Below are 24867 nucleotides of genomic sequence, written 5' to 3' on the forward strand. Positions count from 1 at the left end.
TTTGTCATGAATTCTTAAAATAAATGCATTCTTTCTCTCTACTGCATACTTTTGAGAGCACATAAGTGAATTACAATTCATTTAAACAACTTTGTCTCTCATTTGCCTGTTTAAAATAAGAAATCACAGCACACGACTGCGACATCACTTACTCCTCCCCAGAGTTGTTAGTATTACAACAATCTTTGATGCTAGGCAGACGATCAGGTCCAAGTGACCCCCCCCCCCACCTCCCCGTTCAAGCAGATTTAACTAACAACACATTAGGAAGAGGCACATATGGAATGTGTGTGGAATATAAACTTCACTGTACTGGTATCCCATGCTTTCTGTAAGGTGTCAGTATCTGTTCACTGAATGCTTGAACAATAATGGGTGCAGGTCACTGCTACTGACTAGTAATTTAAGGACAACATTTGGCAGACAGTGCCATAAAGTTAAATTAAGAAATGTTACGGTACAAGTCCAGTCATGCAGCACGGATAGTATCCACACTTCTCTTTGCCAGTGGTATATGGGCAATCTTCTAACACAAAACAACATGTGTACATGTTTACATATTAATGTAACATTAAAATCAAACAGCAGTATCAAGGCACGTAGCAGCAATACTACACGCTGGCTTAAGTTTATTGAATCTAGTATTCTTACAACTGCCTTCTGTCCCAACATTAACCAGATCTTATATGGTTTAACTGCCAAGCTCAAACAAAACTGAATACACACACACACACACACACACACACACACACACACACACACACACACACACACACACACACACAGTTAGCATACTTACTACCCTAAGTGAATATGTCGGATCTCAAAAAGCTATGTAAAATTAGACTGGGGTAGTAACTTAATGACAGATGCATATATGCCAAGTCTAACATAATGTTTCCATTGGCATTCAACATTCTGCCAGCGATTCTTCATCTGAAACTTCACTTTAGCATCTCCAACAGTCCCCCCACCCACACTGCATCACTTCTGTCACTGCATGTTGTTTTATAGAGGTAACAGTTACTACACACATTGTGACTGCTACATACTTAAGGCTAAGAATTCCCACGATGAAAGACAAAAATGTAGCAAGGCCGACTTATTGGAAACAATAATGCAATACATATAAACAGCACTTAAAACACAAATCACAAAGGGTTATTGAAAATGAAGTAATGATCACTAGGGCTTATCCAATAAAAAGTAAGAAAATTAGATGTTGCAGCTGAAGGCATATACCTCTCAACCATCCCCAATTTTGGATCAAACCTTTACTCTGTACTACCTAATGCCTCCTAAAATTAGCAAATTGTGAGAGAAAAGTTGGTGGATTAGACAAATAATGAAAATATATACAGTTATAAACCCCATTTACTTTATAAAATGCATGTTAATTCACATTCTCTCAACTTCTCCATGATACTGGAGGTAAGAAGTTGAAAGGTGCGACAAAGTAATACTACCTTTTACTTTTTCCCAATTGAAAAATGATTAGTGTCTTGCATGCTGAGGCACTTTAAACAAAAATTGTTGTAGTTTCTGCTTGCAAGTCGTGTGAAAGAAGGGTACCCAGAGAGTTGTAACAGTACTAGAAATAAGTGGGCTTAAAAAAAATTCCAAGCAGATTTACATATACTGACACACACAGGTAGATGAGAACTACTGAAAAAAGCAGCTCTAGGTATGTTGTGGGTGTTGAGAAGAGCACATTTAGCAAACAAACATCAATGACCGAAACAATACTCGTTTCATTAATTTTAACTATGCCCTGTTTTAGAAATAAGGTCCATTCCACACACGGTATTGAAAACCTTAAATATTTAGAGAAATTAAATGAAGTAATAGCCATCATACCTTTAACATAACTTTGGCAATGTTGATGTCTTCCCTTCATCTACTCCACATTTATCCATCCATCAACTTGTGCTGCAATCTTTACTGAATGCATACATCTGCAAAGACCAATTTCAGCCATAGATATATGTCCTGGGGACAGGAAGGCCTACCTTTAGCCCAGTGAGTGAGGGAAGATGACCGCTGTACCCCATGACTCATTCCAAGAGCATCTGCTGTGCAAGTGTTGCATCGCATACACACTGCATTTACTTATGACTTTTTTCCCCACAGAAACATCTTTATTAAATCACGTATGACACAGGCAATCTTATATTTATATAAATGAAATACAACATTGACACCACTTTAGTTGCAAAATTACATTACAGACACCACTGTAGTTGCAAACATTATACATCACTTATAATCTAGCCAGTCAGTGTCAGTTAAGTGTCATATGGCTCATTCAAATCTTGCCTCAAACCTCGTTCCTTATCTGCATATACTGTTCCCACAATTCCCATTTTTTCCTATGCAATTTGCTCCTTCCCTTTCCTAAAGATCCCAATTCCAGTTGTTTTCTCTCTGTTACTATATTTACTACTTTTAATAAAGTTGGTCTAGACTTTGATTTCCATTTTCTAGTAATTGATTCTTTGGCATGCACCATAATCAGATTCAGCAAGGTTTTACTATGTCTAGGCAATTACGATTCTGTATCACAGCTCAAAAAAAAATCATCTCACCAGTCAATCCAATCCGCTCACCCAGCATCTCTGACACAGCGGTCCGCAGGGAATCCCTAAACTCTGCCAGCTCACTACACTCCCAAAAAAATATGTTCCCAGCTGCCTCTTTCCTGCCCGTCACACCTCCAACATTTGCTATCCACCTGAAGAAAAATTCTTTGTAATCTACTTGGGCTATAAAAATACCTATGCAAACACTTCCAGGCAAAGATCCTAAATCTTCTAGACTTTGTTGCATATTTGGGAGATGCACATATACCCCCCTCCCCATTGTCTCTCTGTGAATTGCTTATCCAATCTCTCTTCCCAATCCTTTCTTAGCTCCTCTGATTGATTCTTAAAATTATCATGTAATATTTTATAAGCTCTACTAATTATTCTTTTTTTAACAACAGCTTCTGTTCTAGATTCTATTAAAAACTTTACCAGTGGTGGTCTTTCATTTAAGAGCCCGATATTTCTTTCTCTTTACATATACTCTGATATCAGTCCTTGATAGGAAAGGCAATCTCTAACCTGCAGTTCAAATAAATTCTTGGTCTCTTCACATTCTATTACCTTTCCCTTTCTAGTTATTCACTCCCAATACCTTGAGTCCCATTGCCAGTTTTCTCCAATAAATTCCAGCCCCCCTCTTGCCTATTATCCGTCTCCCTAACCACAGTTATCCCTATCGGCAGAATCTGTTTTCCCCATTCTAGTACTGGTTTGGTTCTTAGAATACTCCCTGCTATTTTATGAATATAATACTCTATATGATTTTTGTTGTTCTCCTTAAGATTCTGCATCCAAAATCCCAATCTCTCCTTATTTCTTGAGCTTCCCCCATATCATCATCATTTCTTTCCACTTTGAATTATAGTTTTCTGCTTGTGCTATATACAAGAGCCTTAACTATGTTGCTCTAAAATACCCCCTCAAATTGAGTAATCCTAGTCTGCCTTGTTCGATTGGAAGAATCATTTTATACCACTTGACGTTTCCTGTCTTCCCTTCCTAGATAAAATCCTTCAACTCTTTTTTTAATTGCTATCCACAGCTTCTCCTCTGGTTGATAAAAATATGCCTGACTGGTGTATAAGACTAAAGGGACTAAAACATTTTAATTGCTTGGATCTTAGTATCCATAGCCATATAACAAAGCTTCCAGTTTCTCAATTTTTGTATTATCTTCTGTTTAGTCTCTTCCCACATATCTTTAGCTGCCAGAACAGAGCCATTTCTAATCCATACTCCCAAATACTTCATTTTATCATGTCCCCATAAATACGGATATTGTTGGATCAATTCATGTGTGGGTACATAATTAACCACTATTGCCTTTTTTTTAGCTTCATTAATTTTGTACCCCAAACTGTCTTAAAATATTCCACAACACTGTAATGTCCCTTTCTCATTTTGTCATGTATAAAATAATATCATCTGCAAATAGAGTCAGCTTTTCCTGACTACCATGCCAATTATATCCTTGAATTTCTGAATCCCTTATTTTCTTTGCAAATGGTTCTAAACATAATGCAAACAACAAAGAGGAAAGCGGACAACCCTGCTGGTTCCTCTACTCAAGCATAAGCTATCAGACAGGACCCTACCCACTTTAATTTTCGTCTCTGATCCCTTATATATATATTTAATATATACATAATATATATATATATATATATATATATATATAAATATATATAATATATATATATATATATATATATATATATATATATATATATAATTTTATATATATATATATATATATATATATATATATATATAGTCCTAATCAACCTTATAATATCAGGGAAAGCAAATGCTTCCATTGCCCTGCTCAAGAAGTCCCAGTCCACTCTGTCAAATGCTTTCTCTGCATCCAGACCCACCAAAATAACAGTGGTATTTTCTTACATTCTGCTTCCCTCTGGAGCATCAATGTTCTGTTAATATTGTCAAATGTTTGCCTCCCCTCCACAAATGACACTGATCAATATCTATCAATTTTGGTATCACTTTTACAATTCTTTTAGCCATTACAGACATAAACACTTTATAATCATGGTTTAGTATTGAAATGGGCCTGTATGAAGCTGGAGCCAACAGATATTTACCCTCTTTAGGTATTACAGTTACCACCACTTTCTTCCAGGAGTCTGGTACTTCTCCTCCTCTTAAAATACTGTTAAACAAAACCTTCCAGATCTTTATCAATTTTTTCCCCTCCTAGCTTCCAAACTTCCACAGGAATACCATCTATTCCTGGAGACTTTCCTATATATTGGTTACACATAGCCATTTTTATCTCATCTCCTTTTATCCTAACTGCTAGTAATTGAGCCTCATCTACCTGTAACCTTGGCATACTGAATTCTTCCATAAACATTTCCATTTGTACCTTTTCTTGATTTCCACATTTCTCTGCTTTATACAAACTTCCATAAAATTTCCAAACTATTTCTAATACGTCCACAGGATTTATCTTCTTTGTTACAGGCTCCCAAAGCTTGGTGACAAGCCCTTTCCACTTCCTGTTGCCGGAGTTGTGCCAAAAGTTTTTGTGCTCTAGAATTATTATCAAAAAACAGTTGCTTAACAGCAATCTTTCCAAACTCATGCATATTATTTCAGTAATCCGTTATTTTCTGTTTAGCATTCTGCAGTTGCTCCTTTTCTTGTTCTGAGAGATTCCCCCTATTTTGCAATACTTTAACATTTGTCAGTCCCTCTAAATAATTCTTGTTACTTCTTAACATCTCCCTTTCCTTATTTCCACCCTAGTTTTAAACTCCACTTTAATTTTATCCCACTCCCTAGTTACATTTTCAGAAGAGATTTCCATCTCCTCTAATAGCTCCTGAAATAATTCCAAAACCCATTCCTTAAATTCCTCTCTTTTCAACCGATAGGTGGGAAAGCGCCAGTGTCTCATTTTTATTTCCATGCATTTTTTTTTTAGTTAGTATTGGCGCATGATCTGAAATAGTTATTGGGTGCATTTCAAGACATTCAATTAAATGCACATGTTCCTGGGAGATATAAATTCTAGCTAGCCTAGCCTGGTTTTTGTATCTTGGAGAATAATATCTAAATTCACTCTGAACTCCTAATACTGAATGCGCATCTTCCATGCCAAACATATTCATAAATTTCTTCAAAAAGCTACACTCCTTTGTTATATTTTCATTTCTAGGTCCCCCAGGCACATTTTCACTGTTGCAAACCAAATTCCAGTCTCCACCTGTAAGTAATATCCCTTGCTGAAAGCTGATTATTTCTCCCAGAATCTTCTTAAGCTCCATTATAGCAGCTTTAGGTGGAATGTAAATGCATGCCATTGTAATCCTCCCTCCTTACCAGTAGCCACTTAGTACTATACATCTTCCATTATTATTTTTTTTCCCTCCTCTATCACTCTTGCAATTAATATAAGTATTCCTCTTTTCCTTTGCCCCAGATATTCTGCTGAATAACAATCCTGAAAACCTTTCTTTATCAAATTCAAGTTCATTTCTTTCCAGGTGTGTCTCCTGTAGCAGAGCTATTTGCACTCTATATTTTTAACATAGTTCATTTGTCTTTCTATTTTATATTTATTTGGAAGACCATTCAGATTGAAAGACATTACAGAAAGCATGATTTTCTTATATAGTTACTATTACCACCTTTTATGTATAACTGTTTTTTGTTAAATATCTAGTTCCAATTTTTATGTTACATGCATATACAGTGCAATGAAAAAATATTTGCCCCCTTCCTGATTTCTTCTTATTTTGCATGTTTGTCGCACCTGAATGTTTCAGATCATCAAACAAATATAAATATTAGACAAAGATAACCCAAGTAAACACAAAATGCAGTTTTTAAGTAATGATTTTATTTATTTAGGGAAAAAAAACTATCCAAACCTACATGGCCCTATGTGAAAAAGTAATTGCCCCCTAAACCTAATAACTGGTTGTGACACCCTTAGCAGCAACAACTGCAGTTAAGTATTTGTGATAACTGGCAATGAGTCTTTCACATTGCTGTTGAGGAATTTTGGCCCACTCTTTGCAGAATTGTTTTAATTCAGCCATATTGGAGGGTTTCCGAGCATGAACCGCCTTTTTTAAGGTCATGCCACAGCATCTCAATTGGATTCAAGTCCAGACTCTGACTAGGCCACTCCAAAACCTTCATTTTGTTTTTTTAAGCCATTCAGAAGTGGACTTGCTTGTGTGTTTTGGATCATTGTCCTGCTGTAGAACACAAGTGCGCTTCAGCTTCAGGTCATGAACTGATGGCCAGACATTTTCCTTCAGGATTGTTTTGGTAGAGAGCAGAATTCATGGTTCTATCAATCACAGCAAGTCATCCAGGTCCAGAAGCAGCAAAGCAGCCCCAGATCATCACACTACCACCACCATGTTTGACTGTTGGCATGATGTTCTTTTTCTGAAATGCTGTGTTATTTTTATGCCAGATGTAACAGGACACACACCTCCCAAAAAGTTCAATTTTTATTTCGTCAGTCCACAGAATATTTTCCCAAAAGTCTTGGGGATCATCAAGATGTTTATTGGCAAAAGTGAGACAGGCCTTTATGCTCTTTTTGGTCAGCAGTGGTTTTCACCTTGGAACTCTGCCATGCATGCCATTTTTGCCCAGTCTCTTTCTTATGGCTGAGTCATGAACACTGACCTTAACTGACGCAAGTGAGGCCTGCAGTTCTTTAGCTGTTGTTCTGGGGTTCTTTTGTGACCTCTTGGATGAGTCGTCGCTGCACTCTTGGGGTAATTTTTGTTGGCCGGCCACTCCTGGGAAGGTTCACCACTGTTCCATGTTTTCTCCATTTGTGGATAATGGCTCTCACTGTGGTTCGCTGGAGTCGCAAAGCTTTAGAAATGGCTTTGTAACATTTTCCAGTCTGTCAATTACTTTGTTTCTCATCTGTTCCAGAATTTCTTTAGATTGCGGCATGATGTTTTCCTTTTTGGGACCTTTTAGCCTACTTCACTTTGTCTGACAGGTTCTACTTAAGTGATCTCTTATTTCAACAGGTCTGGCAGTAATCAAGGCTGGGTGTGGCTAGTGAAATTGAACTCAAATTTCCCAAAAATGTGATTAACCACAGTTACTTCATGACTTCACAAGGGGGGCAATTACTTTTTCACATAGGGCCATGTAGGTTTGGATAGTTTTTTCCTTAAATAAAATCATCACGTAAAAACTGCATTTTGTGTTTACTTGGGTTATCTTTGTCTAATATTTAAATTTGTTTGATGATTTGAAACATTTAAGTGTGATAAACATGCAAAAAAAAAAAAAGAAATCAGGAAGGGGCAAATACTTTTTCATTGCACTGTACTGTTCGGCAGGTTAGTCTTTTATACACTTGTTTCTTGTCATATCCATTTCAGCCTATGCCACATCTTACATAACTTTTTGTTCTTTTTCAAAAGCTTTCAAACAGAGCAAACAAACCTCCCCCACAAAATCTATCAACTTAATAATAACACACAACTATGTACATCTTCAAATCTTGAAGTTTTTGCTTCCTAATAACAACAAAAGTTCTAAGTTGATAGCCACACAGACAGGCAGAGTTAACCAAAAAGAAAGGTTAGCCATACTAAAACACATGGTACAGCCTGTGCTACTAGTAAGTGTTGATTTCATCTATCTTTATAGCTCTCCCAGCTGAGTAAACACTTTCTCCAAGCCATTTTTCTGTATCAAATTGTCGTCTAGTGCCATGCAAACCAAACACAAAACTTCTCTGGATACCTTGTTTACCAGAAAAAAAGACATAATATTCAATATTCTTTTTAATTTACATCCTTGTAAACTTGTTACTGGATAATGCATAGGGTCTTAACCCAGTCATTTCCCTATGCAAGCATGGGAAAAAGCACACTGATTTTTCTTTTGCCATACTCTCTCTCAACCAGACCTTTCCTATCTCCCACCTTCAACTCCCTCCCTTTATTTTTTATTTATTTTTTTTACATTGCAGCGCCTACATTTCTTAAAACTGAACAAAGAAAAAGAGAGAAGGGAGAAAAGGAAAAAAAAAAAAACAAATGCACTGGTTTATATTAGTATCCCCATTGCATTTCCAAAAAGAGAGAACTTTACATCAAGTCTAATTGGGCTTATCTTCCCTTTAAAGCTCTCCCAGCTGGGAAAACCTCTGATTGCTTCTAGAGAACATTATGTCCTAGCCAAATGTCTCTTTTGTTTCTCCCTTGGTCAATCCCCTTTTACCAGACTGTCTCCAGTTTCTTTTTATGAGATTGTCTCCATGGAGACATGAGAACCAGACAGCCAGTTTTTCTTTATCAGATTGTTTTCTTGGAAATATGAAGACCAACTGCAGAATTGCTACTAAGTATACATGCATTTGCTACAAAAAAAGCTCATAATATTCAATATTCTTATTCATTTACTTGCTCTCTCCTAAAACTAATAAATCTAAGGTCGTTAGTCTAGTCATTTCCCCATTCAAGAATGAGAAAAAACACACCAACAAGAAGAGAGAGAGAGGAGGGGAGAAAAATAAAAATAAAACAACAGCATCTGTTTACAATCCCCATTACACATAAAAATAGCATGCAAAGAAAACCATGCACCACAAATACAGTACTATTAAGAAAAGAAAATGTTTACTTACAGTTCGAAACTAATAAATCTAAGGTCGTTAGTCTAGTCATTTCCCCATTCAAGAATGAGAAAAAACACACCAACAAGAAGAGAGAGAGAGGAGGGGAGAAAAATAAAAATAAAACAACAGCATCTGTTTACAATCCCCATTACACATAAAAATAGCATGCAAAGAAAACCATGCACCACAAATACAGTACTATTAAGAAAAGAAAATGTTTACTTACAGTTCGCTTTCTCCCCTTTCTTCCCCTTCCCAAAGCATTTTTCCAAACATTAACATGAAGTAGGGCATATACTTTAGAGTCCACCATAAGTCAAACACATTTTGAAAAAGTCCAATATTTCCAGATTTTCTTGATCTGTCATATTTCAAACACATAATTATTACACTGTAATCCCAAAGTAAGTTACTGGTTTTATTGCTATTCTTCTCCATCACCCAAATCCTGTCTCTGCTTCATTTCCAACATACTCTCGATTCTTCTAGTCAACTCTCATGCTCCCTTCCTTCTCTCCAACATTTTTCATTGAAATACTGGAATAGTTTTCACAGGTACAGTCTATCTGTGGTCTTTATTACCAGAAGAACAAGAAGCAGAATCTCCTTCTGTTTCACAGCTAACTTTTTGTTGAACAAACTTTTGTATTTTCTGGTTAGCATGTACTTTATCAAAAATTATTTTGTTTTCCAGGGAAGAACATCTGAAAGACAGCTGGATACAGCAGTTTGAATCTCACACCTGCATCTTGACATGCCCTGAATTGTGGAATGAATTCATTCCTCCTCTGCATGGTGTACAATGAGCAATAATTCTCCCCAAACACTCTGCTGTCTCCCACTTTTAGTATTTTGTCCTGCCAGAGTTTTGTTGGAACCAACTCCTTCTGCTGGTAAGATTGCATCTTTACTATTAAAGGTCTAGGTTGCTTCCTTATAGCTAGGTTTGGAGCATAGACACGATGTGCCCTTTCAACTAACAACTCCTGCTGTGGAATACCAGTCCAGCTGCTTATTTGTGCTTTCATAAAATGAATGCAGTCTGTTTCTTCCAGCTTCTCTGGTATAGCTGAAAATCTCAGGTTTTCCCTACTGCTCTGTCCTCTAATTCTATTATTTTTTAAAACATCTTTTCCTGAGCAGTTTCATATTCAGCCAGCCTTTTCTTCATTTTGACTTCTGATTTTTGCAGCTTTATCATCTCATCTGAATATCTGTTTAAAGCTTCTTCCATTTTTTTCCAGCCTTTTGTTGTTTGTGTTGATATACTCCATCAGTGTTTTGTTTATTTTAACCAGGCCTGTATGCAGTTGTCTTGCAACTTCCTGTAGGTTACTGGAAGTCATGTCTGAAGGTTGCATTGCGTTTGGCCGAACAGCTGCAGAACTTTCCACAGTCAGTATGTTTTCCTCACTTTTTTAGCTGATTTTTTTCCAGGTCTTCTGTATTTCTTTATTGCTGGCATCCAGGCAGTGCACTTACTAGCCAATTACTGAAATTTACCCATAAACACAAGTGTACTGAGCTTCTCTGCTGAGTTTCTGTTTTTACACTGGAAGAGTAGAAACGAGCTGTTACTCAATGTGCAGCCATCTTGGAAGCACATTTACTCTACACTTTTGTAAGTCTGTAAAAGATCAAATCACTTACAATGTAAATGAAAGCAGTAAGTTACTAAATTACACCTTTTGCTCCAGGACAACAATTCTGATGAAGGGTTTCAGAAGAAGCCAGGCTTGGATTCATCCTTGGATTCTAGATATCCCATCTTCTGTCTTTTATTCTCTTGTCTGGAATCTTTGATGGACAAAGAGGTGGTCAGTACACTGTAGCCCTGCAGTATCTTTAAGCACTGGACAATAATGAGGGCCTCAAGCTTCACTCACTGACATCAGTGAGTCACAGGGCTCACATGCTGGCACTAACCACAGCCAAAGATATTGTAATTCAATCCCAAGAAAGAAAGGGAATGTATGTAGCCTTACTCAAGGACTGGTAAATGCAACTATATTTGAAACAACAGTCTGCTTTAGGCACTGAAGAAAGACATTTTCAGTGATGCCTGGGCAGGAGGTATAACTGCATGAACCTCAAGAAACCCTGGGGATTCTGAGGAACATACATATCCCTTAGCATGGGTGTAGGGATGGTAAAAATGAACTGCAAGGAGATACATAAATCTTGAGTACATAGCTTGAGAATTGTTATGAAAAGCACGTGAGAAAGTGCCCAAGTGTTCCATGTCCATTAGAGGGCCCTTTGTGATGCAAGAGCTAAATATTGGGCTTATAAGGTCAAATTGTAAACAAAAAGAGTACATGATCCTAGCAGCTTTAAATCGTTAATACAGTGTCCCATTTGCAGGATACAAAATCAGAATAGAATCAACAGAAAGCACAGCCTTATCATGCAGCACTCTGATAAAAAGGTGTTTCTGGAGAACTACCATACAAAGCAACACACACAGGACGGCAGTGACATTACAAGCCAGTATGGGGTGGCGGCAGCCTTTTGGTACCTTAACCACACACATCTCCTTGCACAGCTGAGTAGATCACTCTGTATGAAGGATCGTGGTTGGTAATAATTACCCACAACACTAGAGAAGGTTAGATCTGCTCTGCAGAAGAAGACTGTTTTGGGATTTTTATTTTTCAGCTAAATACATATGAAGAAAGCAAATGATTTAAGAATAAGATGTAGCCAGCCTTACTGGATTTGAATTTCACATCTACCTAATGTACATAATTTGTGCATCCTGAGCAAGTCACATAAACAGTTCCTTGGTAAACCATACAAACAAAAATGGCAGTTGTCCCTAATGGGGATTACTCACATAATATTTTACAAGTCAAACTTCATCGCGATTAGAACGTTCCTGCAGGGTGACATAGCAGATTAGCGGTTAGTGCTGCTGCCTCACAATGCTTATTTCTCAGCTTGGCTGCCTTATGTATGGGGTTTGTACATCATTCCAGTGTCTGTAAGGTTTTGACCCCATTCTGTAGTTTCTTTTCACTACATAAACACATGCCATAGGTGAAATGGTGATTCTTTAAATTGCCGTAGGTTTGCATGATGTGTGTCTGTATATGTGTGTGCATTGTGAGATGGTTTTTCAACCCATTAAGGATGCGCTCCTATTTCTCTTGCCCAATGAGTGCAAGGATAAGCACCATCTTCCCTGCAACCCTGTACTGAATTAAGCAGGTAACTGAAGAATGAATGAATGGCCCATAAGCTGAAGTGCTATTTAATGAAATGCACCAACACTAGCCATATATCTGTGCAACCAGACAAAACCAGGCTATGAAAATACACACACAAAAAGAAAAAAAAAACTAAAAGAACCCACACTTTAAATTTTAAACTGTCCAAAATCTTACTTAGTCCATATTGCACAGCATATTAATTTCTGATCAAATTAATACAGTCAAATGTTTATGTACATAATGTTCATCAACGAGAAAGTACAGTTGCTTAAGTAAACTTACCGTAACAGAAGATGTTTGAATGATCACTACTGCATTAGCCTTAGCTATATGGGTTATATCCTGCTAAGGATATAAAGTACAGTTGTGTACACTTACCATAAATGTAAATGTTCGAGTGTATTCACTGTTGCAGTCATTACATTTGGGTTATCTGCCTGCAGGTAGCCCTCAGCCGGCCTGAATATCAAAGTCTTGGATTCCTGCATTGGATGCTGTCTCTCCTTCCATGACGTCAGGTCATCAGGGGGTATAAAACATGCAGCCAACGCCATTACATCAGTTTTTCTTGCCCCAGAAGTCAGGTGCCCCCATAATGGAAAGCAATTATATGTTAGGTTACACCTCCAACAAAAAGCAAATACACCAGAAAGCTGAAATACACTAAACAAGAAGAAATGTATAGCCAACAGAAGTCAGGGGGCTGGAGGGAGGGTAACCAGGACTGCAAGAGTGAATACACTCAAACATCTACATTTATGGTAAGTGTACACAACTGTACTATGTTCTTCGTGTTTCACTGTTGCAGTCATTACATTTGGGTTGATTCCCAAAGCTGCAAAAGGGAGGAGGAAGTTAGAGAGCATTAGGACCAGCTATTAAGCCCTGCAAAACTGCAGTGGCAAAACCAGCTCTGGATTTAGAAAAAAATAGGCATGTGGTAATGCTTGGTGAAGGTATGTACAGAGCTCCAAATAGCAGCTTCTGGGATGTCCCTGGTAGGGACACCTCTGAGAAAGGCTGTAGAGGTAGATGCAGCCCTGGTGGAATGTGATCTTATCCCCTGTGGGGTAGGTTTTCCATGATGCTTATAGCAGAAATTAATGCAATGGGTTATCCACTTAGAAATGGTTTGCTTTGAAATGGCCTTCCCCTCTGCCCCTGCAGCAAAGCCAACCAGCAGCTGTTCAGATTTTCTGAGAGGTTTAGTCCTGTCCAAATAAAATCTAAGTTGCTTGTGCACGTCCAAAGAATGCAGTATTCGTTCTCCTTTGTTTTTGTGGATTTGGGAAAAAAGTAGGCAAATGAATGGACTGATTAAGGACCACACTAGACACCACCTTGGGCTTAAAGGAAGGATTGGTCCTGAGGGACACCCTGTCGGCATGGAAGATGATGAATGGCTCCACTGCCATGAGGGCCTGTAATTCAGACACTCTTTTTGCTGAAGTGATGGCTAGAAGGAAGGCTGTTTTCCAAGAAAGGAATTTCAACTCTGCAGTTGCAGCTCGCTCAAAAGGAGGTAGAGTGAGCTTTTCCAATACAAAGTTAAGGTCCCAGGATGGAGTAGGGGCTCTCCTGGGTGGTCTTAAACTTTTGGCCCCTCTGAGGTATTGCTTTAGCAGGGGGTGAGAGAAGAGGGGTGGTTCAGTATTATAATGAGCTGAAATGGCAGAGGCATGAATTTTAATTGACAAGAAGAAAAGGCCCTTGTGGAGCATCTCTGCTAAGTACTGAAGAATATGCGGTAAGCTGGGCAGTGCTTGTGCCCACCCCCCCTGAGTCTGGCTCCAGGAACAGTATCTTTTCCACTTTTCAGCATAGGATTTTCTAGTACTAGGCCTCCTTGCCTCCACAATGACATCTAGCACCTGCTTACTGAGGGATGTTATTGGAGAGCTCAAGGAATTAGCCAGGCTGCAAGTTCAGGATTTGAAGTTGAGGGTGCAGAATCTGGCCCTCCTGCTGGAACAGCAGGGAAGGGGTCTGAGGCAGGTCCATGGTTTCAGCAGTGACATACTGCGCAAGAGGGGGTACCAGTGTTGGCGTGGCCAGTCTGATGCAATCAGTATTGTCCTTGGTTTGTCCTGTTTGATCTTTAGCAGAACCTTCGAGAGGAGAAGTAGAGGGGGAAAGGCATAAACTGAGAGATTTTCCCAGGTGAAGGACAGGGCATTCACTTTACAAGCTTGACTGTGGGAAGTCCTTGTGCAGAATTTGTCCAATTGGTAGTTTTGAGGGGAGTCAAACAGGTCTATCTCTGGATTCCCCCATTTGTTTCTCAAAAGGTTGAATATCTTTGGCTCCAGTTTCCACTCGTGTGGGTCCATGAGATTTCTGCTTAGATCGTCTGCCAGTGAATTTAGCTTGCCTGGCAGGAATTGAGTTTGTAGGTGCACTTGTTAGCTCAAGGCTGTGTTCCACAGAGCCATGGCTAGTCTGCAGAAAGGGTACGAGTGGGTTCCCCCCTGTTTGTTTATGTACCACATAACAGTGGTGTTGTCTGTCTTTACCAATAATTGTAATGGAAGAATGTGGTCCTTGAAGGCTGTCAGGGAATTCTGTACAGCTAACATTTCTTTTTGATTGATATGCAGGTGCATCTGACTCGGGTTCCATTTGCCCTGAATGCACTGCCCTGCCAAGTAAGCGCCCCGTGCATAGTCTGATGCATCTGTTGTTAGGGTTTGGGCGGCAGGGGGTAGAGTGAATGGCAGCCCCTTGTTGTGGTAGCAGGCCTCTGCCCACCAAAGGAACTCTGTCTTTATGCAAGGAATGATAGGAATCATTGATTCCAGGTCCTGCGAATGTTGACACCATAGACTTTTTAGATATCACTGTAGTTTCCTCATATGCAGTCTTGCATATGGAATTAGTAGAATGCAAGAGGTCATGAACCCCAGGGCTTGCAGGATTTTCCTTGCAGACAGCTGGGTCTTTGTGGCCAGTAGTCTGAAGTAGGCTGTCAAATAAACCTGTTTCTCTGGCGTGAGGTAAGCCATCTGGGAAGTTGTGTTCAAGCTTGCTCCCAGTAATACAATCTGTTTGCAGGGTACTAGATGAGATTTCTTTTCATTTATGGTGTACCCCAGCGAGTTTAGAAGTTTCTTTACAAATGCCAGATGTTTTAGTAGCATGTCCTGGCTTTCTGCCTGAATTAGACTTTTCTTTGCCTGTAAATGCAATGGCTGGAGCTAGACACTTTGTGAATACCCTGGGCGCAGTAGATAAGCCAAAGGGAAGTGCAGAAAACTGTTCTAAAGCGTAGGTATTTCCTGCAAGATTCCCTTATTGGAATGTGCAGGTAAGCTTCCTTTAAGTCTAAGGTTGCCAACCAGGCATCTTTGCCTAGCATAGGAAGCAGCTGTTGAAGTGTTAGCATTTTGAATTTTGGGATTACCAAAAAAGGTGTTTAGAATAGAGAGGTCCAGGATAGGACACCAGGAGCTGTCTTTTCTGGGTACCAGGAAAAGTCTTGAGTAAAAACCTTGTTCCCTTTCTTCTGCTGTGACAGGTTGAATAGCCCCGATACTTAGAAGAGAGAGAACCTGCAGTTGAGCCTCTGCCCACTGATTTTGGGGTAGGTCTGGCCAACTGTTTGGGGTTGGTAAGGTGTGGAAGTGGAATCTGTATCCTTGGAAAACTATATTTAAAACCCATTTGTCCTGGGTAATGAGTTCCCAGTTTTTTTGCATACAGGGCGATCTTTCCCCCTAAGGGAGCAGGCAGTTGAGCAGGGCTTGGAAGGTTTAAGTTTACGTCAGTGTGACATTTTTCCATAGGGGGGTGTCTTACTACTTCCAGCTTTGGAAGTGGGAGCCCCCCCACTGCTTAGGCCTGTGAGTACCTTGAGACTGTAGCCTAGGTGGTCTGCTCTTCCAGGGTTTGGACTGAGAAGGCCTGGAAGAGACAGGAAAGGACCAATTTTTAGAAGGCCAATGCCTGCTAAATCTAGGAGGCTGTACTTGCAGGAAATCTTTAACAGTTTGCATAGATTTAGATTTTTCCTCCATTTTTTTAAGGACTTCTTCTGCTTTGTTGCCAAACAGGCGGTCTTGGTTTAAGGGAGCATCCAGTAATTTAGCTTTAACATGATCTGGCAAATTTTGCTCCTTAATCCAAGCATGCCTTCTAAGTACAGACCCAGTGACAGCAGCCCTGCAAGATGCTTCTAAAGAGTCAAAACCACATTGTAAAGTATGTTTACTAACTTGTTCAGCAGAATACATTAAATCCTGCAATTCTTTATTTTCAGCACAGTCAGGAATCAACATCATTTTCTGTTTACGTAGTCCCATAATATGCTGCTGACACTGACACATGAAACTGGCAGTTTTAAGGCCCTAATGGCCAAAGTAGCAGAAGTGTATACCTTCTTATCTGTCCAAGGCCCTGGAATCTCTATCAGAGGGGTAGGGTTTTTGGCAGTAGTAGCTTTAATGCCTTTAGGTCCTTGGGAAATGGTCTCAGAGTCCACAGTAGGATTTTTGAAGAGGAACTTGTGAGAGTCAGGTACTCTGTAATACCCACTAGGCTTCCTGGGAGCTGGATGTAAAGGGTCTGGGACCAGGCTAGATTCCAAGAAGGCATCATCTACAATGTCCAGGACAAGAGGGATAGCTAAAGGCCTGTGTTGAGGGAGGAGTAAGAATTCCCTAAACCTCTTTTTGGAGTCTAGAGTAATCCTGGTTTTCCCAATGGAAATGCTCCCTAAGAGTGTGCAAGGTTTCACCAAAAGAAAAATCTTCTGGAGGGGAAGCAGAGGGAATAGAATCCTCTGCATCAGAATCCTCATAGGTAGATAAGGGCAAATTCTGGTAATCAGAAGAAACAGAAATTTCAGAATCCTGATCAGAAGAATCAGAAGGAAAATCAGTTCTAGGTCTGTTAGAGGGTGAAGGCTGGCTTCCCCTAATTAAAATAATAAGGTCTTCAGCCATTCTTATCATTTCTTAGGCATATGGGCCTGACCATGCGGTTTGTTCGTCGGTTTTCTAGGCATGGGTCGAGTTTTAGGCCTTGAAGAAGAAGATGGCATTGGTTTGAAATGCACATCAGTAGGCCTGAATACACCCTCAGAAGCCGGTGTCTGCACAGCGGCTCCAAACCCATCCAAGATAGAGACATCCGCAGGTTCCATAGTCGAAGAAGCATCTCGCGGCATACCAGACTCCGAACGGGTCTCAGTAGAGGACTGCGAATCTGAATTAGTGGGTATCAGGGGCTGTGAAAGCGCCTCACTGAGTACCAGTGAACTGGCGACTAGCTTAACAGAAGCTTCGTCGGTAGCTTTGGACCTATGCGGTCTGTCTCTGTCTTTATCTTTATGTTTTATTGGAATGTTGGTAGTCAGATGGCTTACCAAAGCCATTTCTGGATAGTTAAACTGAGTACCAAAATAATTTGCTGCAAAAAGAAACCGATGACGATTAGTCCGGGGGTTGAATAAGGCACAAAACCGACAGCGAGGGACGTCGTGGTCTGGGCCTAAGGAAGGAAGGAATGCAGTACGAATGAAAATCTTTATGAGGTATTTGCTTTCCACAGGTAATACAATTGTTAACTTTTACGACATTAGTTAAGAGCAAGAAAAAGGATCCGCAACGGGGTACTTGGCTTTTTTTTGAAGATTTTGGTTCTGAAACTTGAAAACGAAAATTTCAGGAGTCGGCCGACTGGCACTTGCAAACTGCTTCTGCTTCAGGCACCGCATGGCAAGAAAGACTGATGTAATGGAGTCGGCTGCATGTTTTATACCCCTGATGACCTGACGTCATGGAAGAGACAGCATCCGACGCAGGAATCCAAGACTTTGATATTCAGGCCAGCAGAGGGCTACCTGCAGGCAGATAACCCAAATGTAATGACTGCAACAGTGAAACACGAAGAACATCAGCCATCCAGTTTCCAAAGCTTCAGGGCACCTTCCATGAGCCCAAACTGTCAAGCAGCTTGAGTTGAGCTGACTAAAAGACAAGTTTGGGCATAAAGCCCTTCAGAGATTTCTTGCCAACAGAGAGAGGGAGGGAAGCTGAGCCCTGAAAGATCAATGCTAGGAACAACAAAAAATAAATGTCCACACCCTGGCATAAAAAACACACCAAAAACAAGGGGGATGGGGGAAGTTGCTACTGCAGCAGCGATCAATATAATGAACACAGTACAGTTGTGCAAGATGAACCATAACAGTAGATGTTCAAATGTTCACTGCTGTAGTAGCTTTAGTTATATGGGCAGATTACCTTAGCCAACTACACTTGGGAGGTGGAAAGAGAAGACCCCAAGAGTTCCTGGATAATAATCCTAGCAAAGCTTGATCAAGCTTATAGTTGTTTGTAAATGTTTTGTACTGAGGACCACATAGCAACTTTTAGAATACTTCTAGAATCCAACCCTTTCCAAAAAGAGATAGATGAGGCCAAGGTCCTGATAGAGGGCGTCTTGACCCTGCCTGGAAAATGTTGTTTTTGTGAGTATAACAAAATGTAATAGCCTTAGACAACCACTTGGTAACAGTCTGTTTTGACAAAAGTTTTCCCTTCTTACCTTCACAAGAAATTAACAAGTGATCTGAAGATCTGAAAGATTAAGTACCATCAAGCTAGTACCAGAGTTGCCTGTGGACATCCAAGGTATGGCTTATCCTTTCTCCCTGATTTTTAAGTTCAGGAAAGAAAATGGGGACATGGATAGTTTGGCTTACAGTAAACTCAGATACCACTTTAGGCACAAAAGAAGGATTAGTTCCCAAACAAAACCTACCCCTATGGAAAATGAGATAGGACTAACTCACCATAAGAGCTTGCAACTCAGATACCCTTCTTGCAGATGTCAGAGCAATCAGTAAAACTGTTTTTCATGTTAACAAATTCAAGTCAGACAGATTAGCTGGTTTATATGGAGTGTGTTAGCTTCTCTAACATAAAATTAAGATCCCAAGGAGGGGTCACTGATTTTCGTGAGGACTCTTATGCAAAACCCCTTTCAAGAACATTATGAGACTGCATTGAAAGAGGAAGGTCTATGGGCAGACCTACTGAAATGGCTGATGAATGAACCTTGATAGATGAATAAGAAAGGCCATAGGATAGTAACTCACACAAATATTGTAAAAACAGAGTGCAACTAGCACTGAACGGGTGCTGATTATATTGTTGGCACCAACTAGAAAACCTTTTCTATTTGCTAATGTATGATTTTCAAGTACCAGGCTTTCTTACTTCCATTAGAACCGGCTGCATATCCTCAGTAAAACAGGCACCTAGAAGGAATTAAGACCCTATCGTCCAGTCAATTGAAGATGATAGCAGGGTGTATCCAACATCCCTGTTCTTGTGTGAGTGGATCCACTCTGTGAGGAAGCTTGTGGCAATTGCCCCTGGCCATTTCCACAAGTAGGGAGACCATGGTTGCCTGGGCCAGCAAGGAGTCACCACAATGATCTTGGGGGCAGGCTTTCTTACCTTCATTAGAACCTGCTGCATATCCTCAGTAAAACAGGTACCTAGAAGGAATTAAGATCATATTATCCAGTGAGTCAATTGAAGATGCTAGCAGGGTGTATCCAACATCCCTGTTCTTATGTGAGTAGATCCAGTCTGTGAGGGATCTTGTGGTAATTGCCCATGGCCATTTCCAAAAGAAGAGAGACCATGGCTGCCTGGGCCAGCAGGGAGTCACCACAATGATCTTGGGGGAGTTCCTTCTGAATCTTTAGAAATACCCTGGATATTAGTGTAAAGGGTGGAAATGCATACAGGAACATTCCTGTTCATGGAAACGAAAAGGCATATGTCTTCCGGGCCTTCTTGCACAGAGTTCTGGAACAGAATCTTGCCAGTTTATTGTTCGGAGAGGAGGCAAACTCTACTTGAGGAACTCCTCACAGATGGATCAAATCTTGGAAGACCTAGGTTTTATTTGTGAGGGTCTGCCTTGTCCTGCTCAGCCTGTCTGCCACATAATTTTGCTCTGACAGAATGTAGGATTCTTGTAGAGTGAGATTGTGCTATAAAGCTACATGTCAAGCTAACATGGATAGTCTGCAAAGGGGAGGGGGGGTATGATCTGGTTCCCCCTTGCTTGCTGATATACTACGACTATTACATTGTTTATAACCACTCACAGAGGTCCTGGGAACCAGTGATGGTTCAGAGAGTTGAGTGCCTTGATCTAGGCAAGCATCTCCTTGATATTTATGTGCTTGCATCAGCCCTTGCTGTCTCCAACACCCTGGACCTTTATCCTTCTTGAAACTTCTCCCAAAGCAAAGTCTGACGTGTCTGTGGTGACTGACTGCTTTGCAGCAGGAGGGAGAAAGGGAGACTTGGATTTAAGAATATCTGTTATCCCCATCAAAATATTTCTCTCCTAAACAATGCCAGCACTGGGGCTTGAAATGACAAAGGGTGCTGATGCTGGGACCAAAGAGATTTCAGATACAACTGCATCTTTCTCATGTGGAGCCTTGCCAGGGGTATCATGAAAATAAAAGATGACATGAGACCCAAATACCTGAGGTATTACCTCACATTACTGAAGTCTGATTGGAAAACCTCAGAAATATATATATATATATATATATATATATATATATATAAAGATCTATTTTTTTCCTGTGGAAGAAAAGCTCTTGAAGCTGAAGCATCTAGTTGACCTTCCAAGATCACAATCCTGTGTGAGGGAATCAAAGAAAGATTTTTGGAATATCAGTTTGTGTAAGAGATCTCTCATCCAAGGCAGAGATACAGAGATTCCTGACACTTTGAACAAGACACTGTAAATATAAGCAAGTCATCTAAATATGTAAAAACTGTGGATAACCTGCAGACTGTAATGAACTAGAACTAGACACTTTAAGAACACTCCTGATACAGTAGATGGTCCAAATGGAAAGTCGGAGAACTGATAATGATAGCCAAACACATAAAACCTTAAGAAACCTCAAGTCCAGATGAACAGGGACGTGATGATAAGCATCTTGTAAGTCTAGCGTTACCATGAAATGTGAAAGAGTAAGAAGAGGTAACAGGTTGTGAAGTGACAACATTTTTAATTTGGGCACTTTCTTTGGCACTAGAAACAACCATTAAACTGACATCTAATTTACCAGCTCAGCCAATCACCCATCTCTTCATATGACAAAGTAGTGATACCCAATAGCCATGCTCTTCCGTTTCAAATACAATATGTATATATTTATTGATGATTGATTGACTATGTCGGTGACCTAGTTTACTGACCCTTTTCAGTCATGACCTATGTACAAGAAGTACAACTGAAAAGCAAAATTTTGTACACCTGGTATGTAAGTTACAATTCTAAAACATTTAGTCCATATGGATGTTACAGTGCATATGTCCATACAAATCAATCATGCAATAGTGAAATTGCTGTGAAATTACAAGAGCAGAGCAAATGACCTATAGAAGAAGAATTACTGTATTGTCTATGAATGCAACAGTAGAAAACTGTTGCGAAATAACAGTACCAAAGTGGTATTTCTGTCCTAAATGGAATAATAGTCAACATAAAGAAACAATACATAAATAGTTCCAGAGATAATGCTTCAGGCAAAGTATCTTAGAGGATTTACATCTAAATGTTGGTCCTATGACAAGTGAACTCTTAACATTTATGAGAAAAAAGGAGTTTTCTAGTTCTTTTTCATCTGTCTGCAGACCACAGACCTCCAAGCACCTGAGCAGTCCATTCATTCCTCCTTGGGCAGAAAATTGGCATAGGAAGCCATCATACATGCAGCCATCAGATTTTTTTTTTTGCTCTCTTTTCCCCACTATATGTCACTCATCAGCCTCCTCATTGTCAGCTGACCCATTCATTCCCCATCATCAGGGAATGGGTCAATCAGGAAGGGACATCTTTCAGTCATCTTTAGGGGGAGTGCAAACATTTTTTTCAGTTTTTTTTTCCTGACATACATACTTGGCAAAACACCTAGGAGCACATGCAACAGGATGACTATGGAGGACATCCCCTAATTTCTGCAAGGGGTGTTCCCTCGATGCACCCCTGCCCCTACTTTTGAAGTATGAGTTGTGGCTTGATCTCTCTACTGTGTTCCTGAGTGAATGATACCCTCTCCACCTCACCGTCTGGGAGAAGGAAGTGGGCCATGACCTCTCTCTGCCTGGTTCCTTCAGTGCTGGGGCCACACTAAAGGAACACTAGTCACCTGGGTTGCAATCAGAGCTCCATCCCTCTGTTCTATGTAGCTAGACATAGCCATGAGGCATTTTGCTGGTCCTAATGTCCCACCATCCACATGGTTGCGCAACGCTAGTATTCCATACTTTCATTCCTGTTTATTTGACACGTGCCAATCAATGCATCATTATGCTGCTTTGGCACACCAGTTCTATGAAGACAAAAAAGACAGAAAACAATACAGTGCAGACATGCAGACATGATATTTCCTTATGCATTTACTGAAAAGTTAAAATACATAACTGCACATTAAGCTGCACAATTGTGTTAACAGTGCAACGCAATGCCAGGAATGTCTGCTTTACACTAGCTGTAACCAAAGGAAGGTTAAAACAACTAAAAAGGAAAGTATTTGGTTCAGGTGACTACAACCTTTAGCCAAACCTTAATCGCTATAACCCATTTTAAAACTGCACTCAGAATCCATTTTAGGATCTGTACTGCCACATGCACTGCTTCACCAGCCTGTATTCCTTCTTCTGCCTCTCAATAGGAGCATATTTTACAGGTTACCTCATACTCCCCAGCACCATTGTTCCTATAGGTAAACTGTATCCCCTACACTACTGTCAAATATCGATGTCTTGTGCCCCAGTGTGTCCAATACATGAACTGTATTCCCACCCCCAATCGCCAATACAGACTCCCCATTCCACCCTCCCAACACATGCACTTCACTCCCAAGCCACAGTGCCTATAATATACAGAAACCTCCTGCATACACCTGCATGTCCTCAGTACAAACACCCTACTACCTCCAGCTCCAGTGACCCAACATATGAGCTGAATTCCCTCTATACACATCTCCAAAAAGTACAGTTTTGTACTTATCATAAATGTAGATGTTCGAGTGCTTATACAGCTGCAGTCATTACAGATGGGTTATCCTGCCGTCAGGCGGGTCCTCGGTCGGCCGAATTCCAAAGTCTAGGTCCAGCGTCCGTTGTCGTCGCTTCTTCCCTGATGTCAGTGCGGCAGGGGTATAAAAGAGGCAGCCGACGCCAATTTCTTCAGTTTTTCTTGCCCCAGATGTCAGGTGCCCCCAGAAGGAAGGCAAAACATAATGTTATGCAAACATGCAATATAGATAAATCAAAAAACAGTAGTTGCAAGCAAATACACCATAAAAGAATACCCCAAATAGGTTGTATGATAAAGGTGTTTGTCATAAGGCCTGTCCTAAGAGGGGACGGAGGGGGGATAGCCTGGACTGCAGCTGTATGAGCACTCGAACATCTACATTTATGGTAGGTACAAAACTGTACTATGTTCATCATGCATACAGCTGCAGTCATTACAGATGGGTAGAATCCCAAAGCTAAGTAAGGGTGGTAGGCACTAAGTGGAACTAGGAGGAGCGAGGATGCCCTGCAGGACTGCTGTGGCAAAGCCCGCTCTAGATTTAGAGTATAGTGGAAGGTGGTAGTGCTTGGAGAAAGTGTGCACTGAACTCCAAGTAGCTGCTTCCAAAATGTCCTTGGCAGGGACCCCCCTGAGGAAAGCTGCCGAGGTAGCTGTGGCCCTGGTGGAGTGGGATCTGATGTATGCCGGCACAGATTTTCCATGAAATGAATAACAAAAGCGTATGCAGTGGACTATCCATTTTGAAATTCTCTGTTTGGAAATAGCCTTTCCTTGAGCACCTGTAGCATAGGACACAAAGAGTTGCTCAGATTTCCTGAATGGCTTTGTTCTGTCCAAGTAATAACGAAGTTGTCTGTGAATGTCCAAGGAATGTAGTAGTCTCTCCCCTTTGTTCTGTGGATTTGGATAAAAGGTAGGTAAGTGGATAGTCTGATTCAAAGCTACACTGGATACTACCTTTAGCATGAAGGTAGGGTTGGTTCGTAAGGAAACTCTGTCCTGATGGAAAATGATGAATGGTTGCACAGCCATGAGGGCCTGCAGTTCCGAAACCCTGCGTGCTGAGGTGATAGCCAGAAGGAAGGCTGTTTTCCATGACAAGTATTGTAGCTCTGCTGAAGAGGCCGGCTCAAAGGGAGGCAGGGTCAGCTTCTCCAATACGAAGTTGAGGTCCCAAGCTGGAACTGGTGGTTTCCTTGGGGGTTTTATATTTTTTGCCCCTCTGAGGAACTGCCTTAATAGAGGATGTGAGAATAGAGGAGGGTCTGTGTTGTATTGTGCAGAAATGGCTGAAGCATGGATCTTGATGGAGGAGAAGGAAAGGCCACTGTTTAACATCTCAGCT

General features: G+C 40.4%; 1 protein-coding gene across 2 annotated transcripts in view; it reads right to left on the reverse strand.

Moving 5' to 3' along the window:
• Positions 1-24867, reverse strand: part of ARHGEF17 (Rho guanine nucleotide exchange factor 17) — a 2179236-nt gene that overhangs the window by 1585592 nt on the left and 568777 nt on the right. The gene's annotated exons all lie outside the window — the stretch shown is intronic.

Source organism: Protopterus annectens, chromosome 5.part0 (genome assembly GCF_019279795.1).
Source record: "Protopterus annectens isolate FY-2018-M chromosome 5.part0, PAN1.0, whole genome shotgun sequence".
Lineage (NCBI taxonomy): Eukaryota > Metazoa > Chordata > Ceratodontiformes > Protopteridae > Protopterus > Protopterus annectens.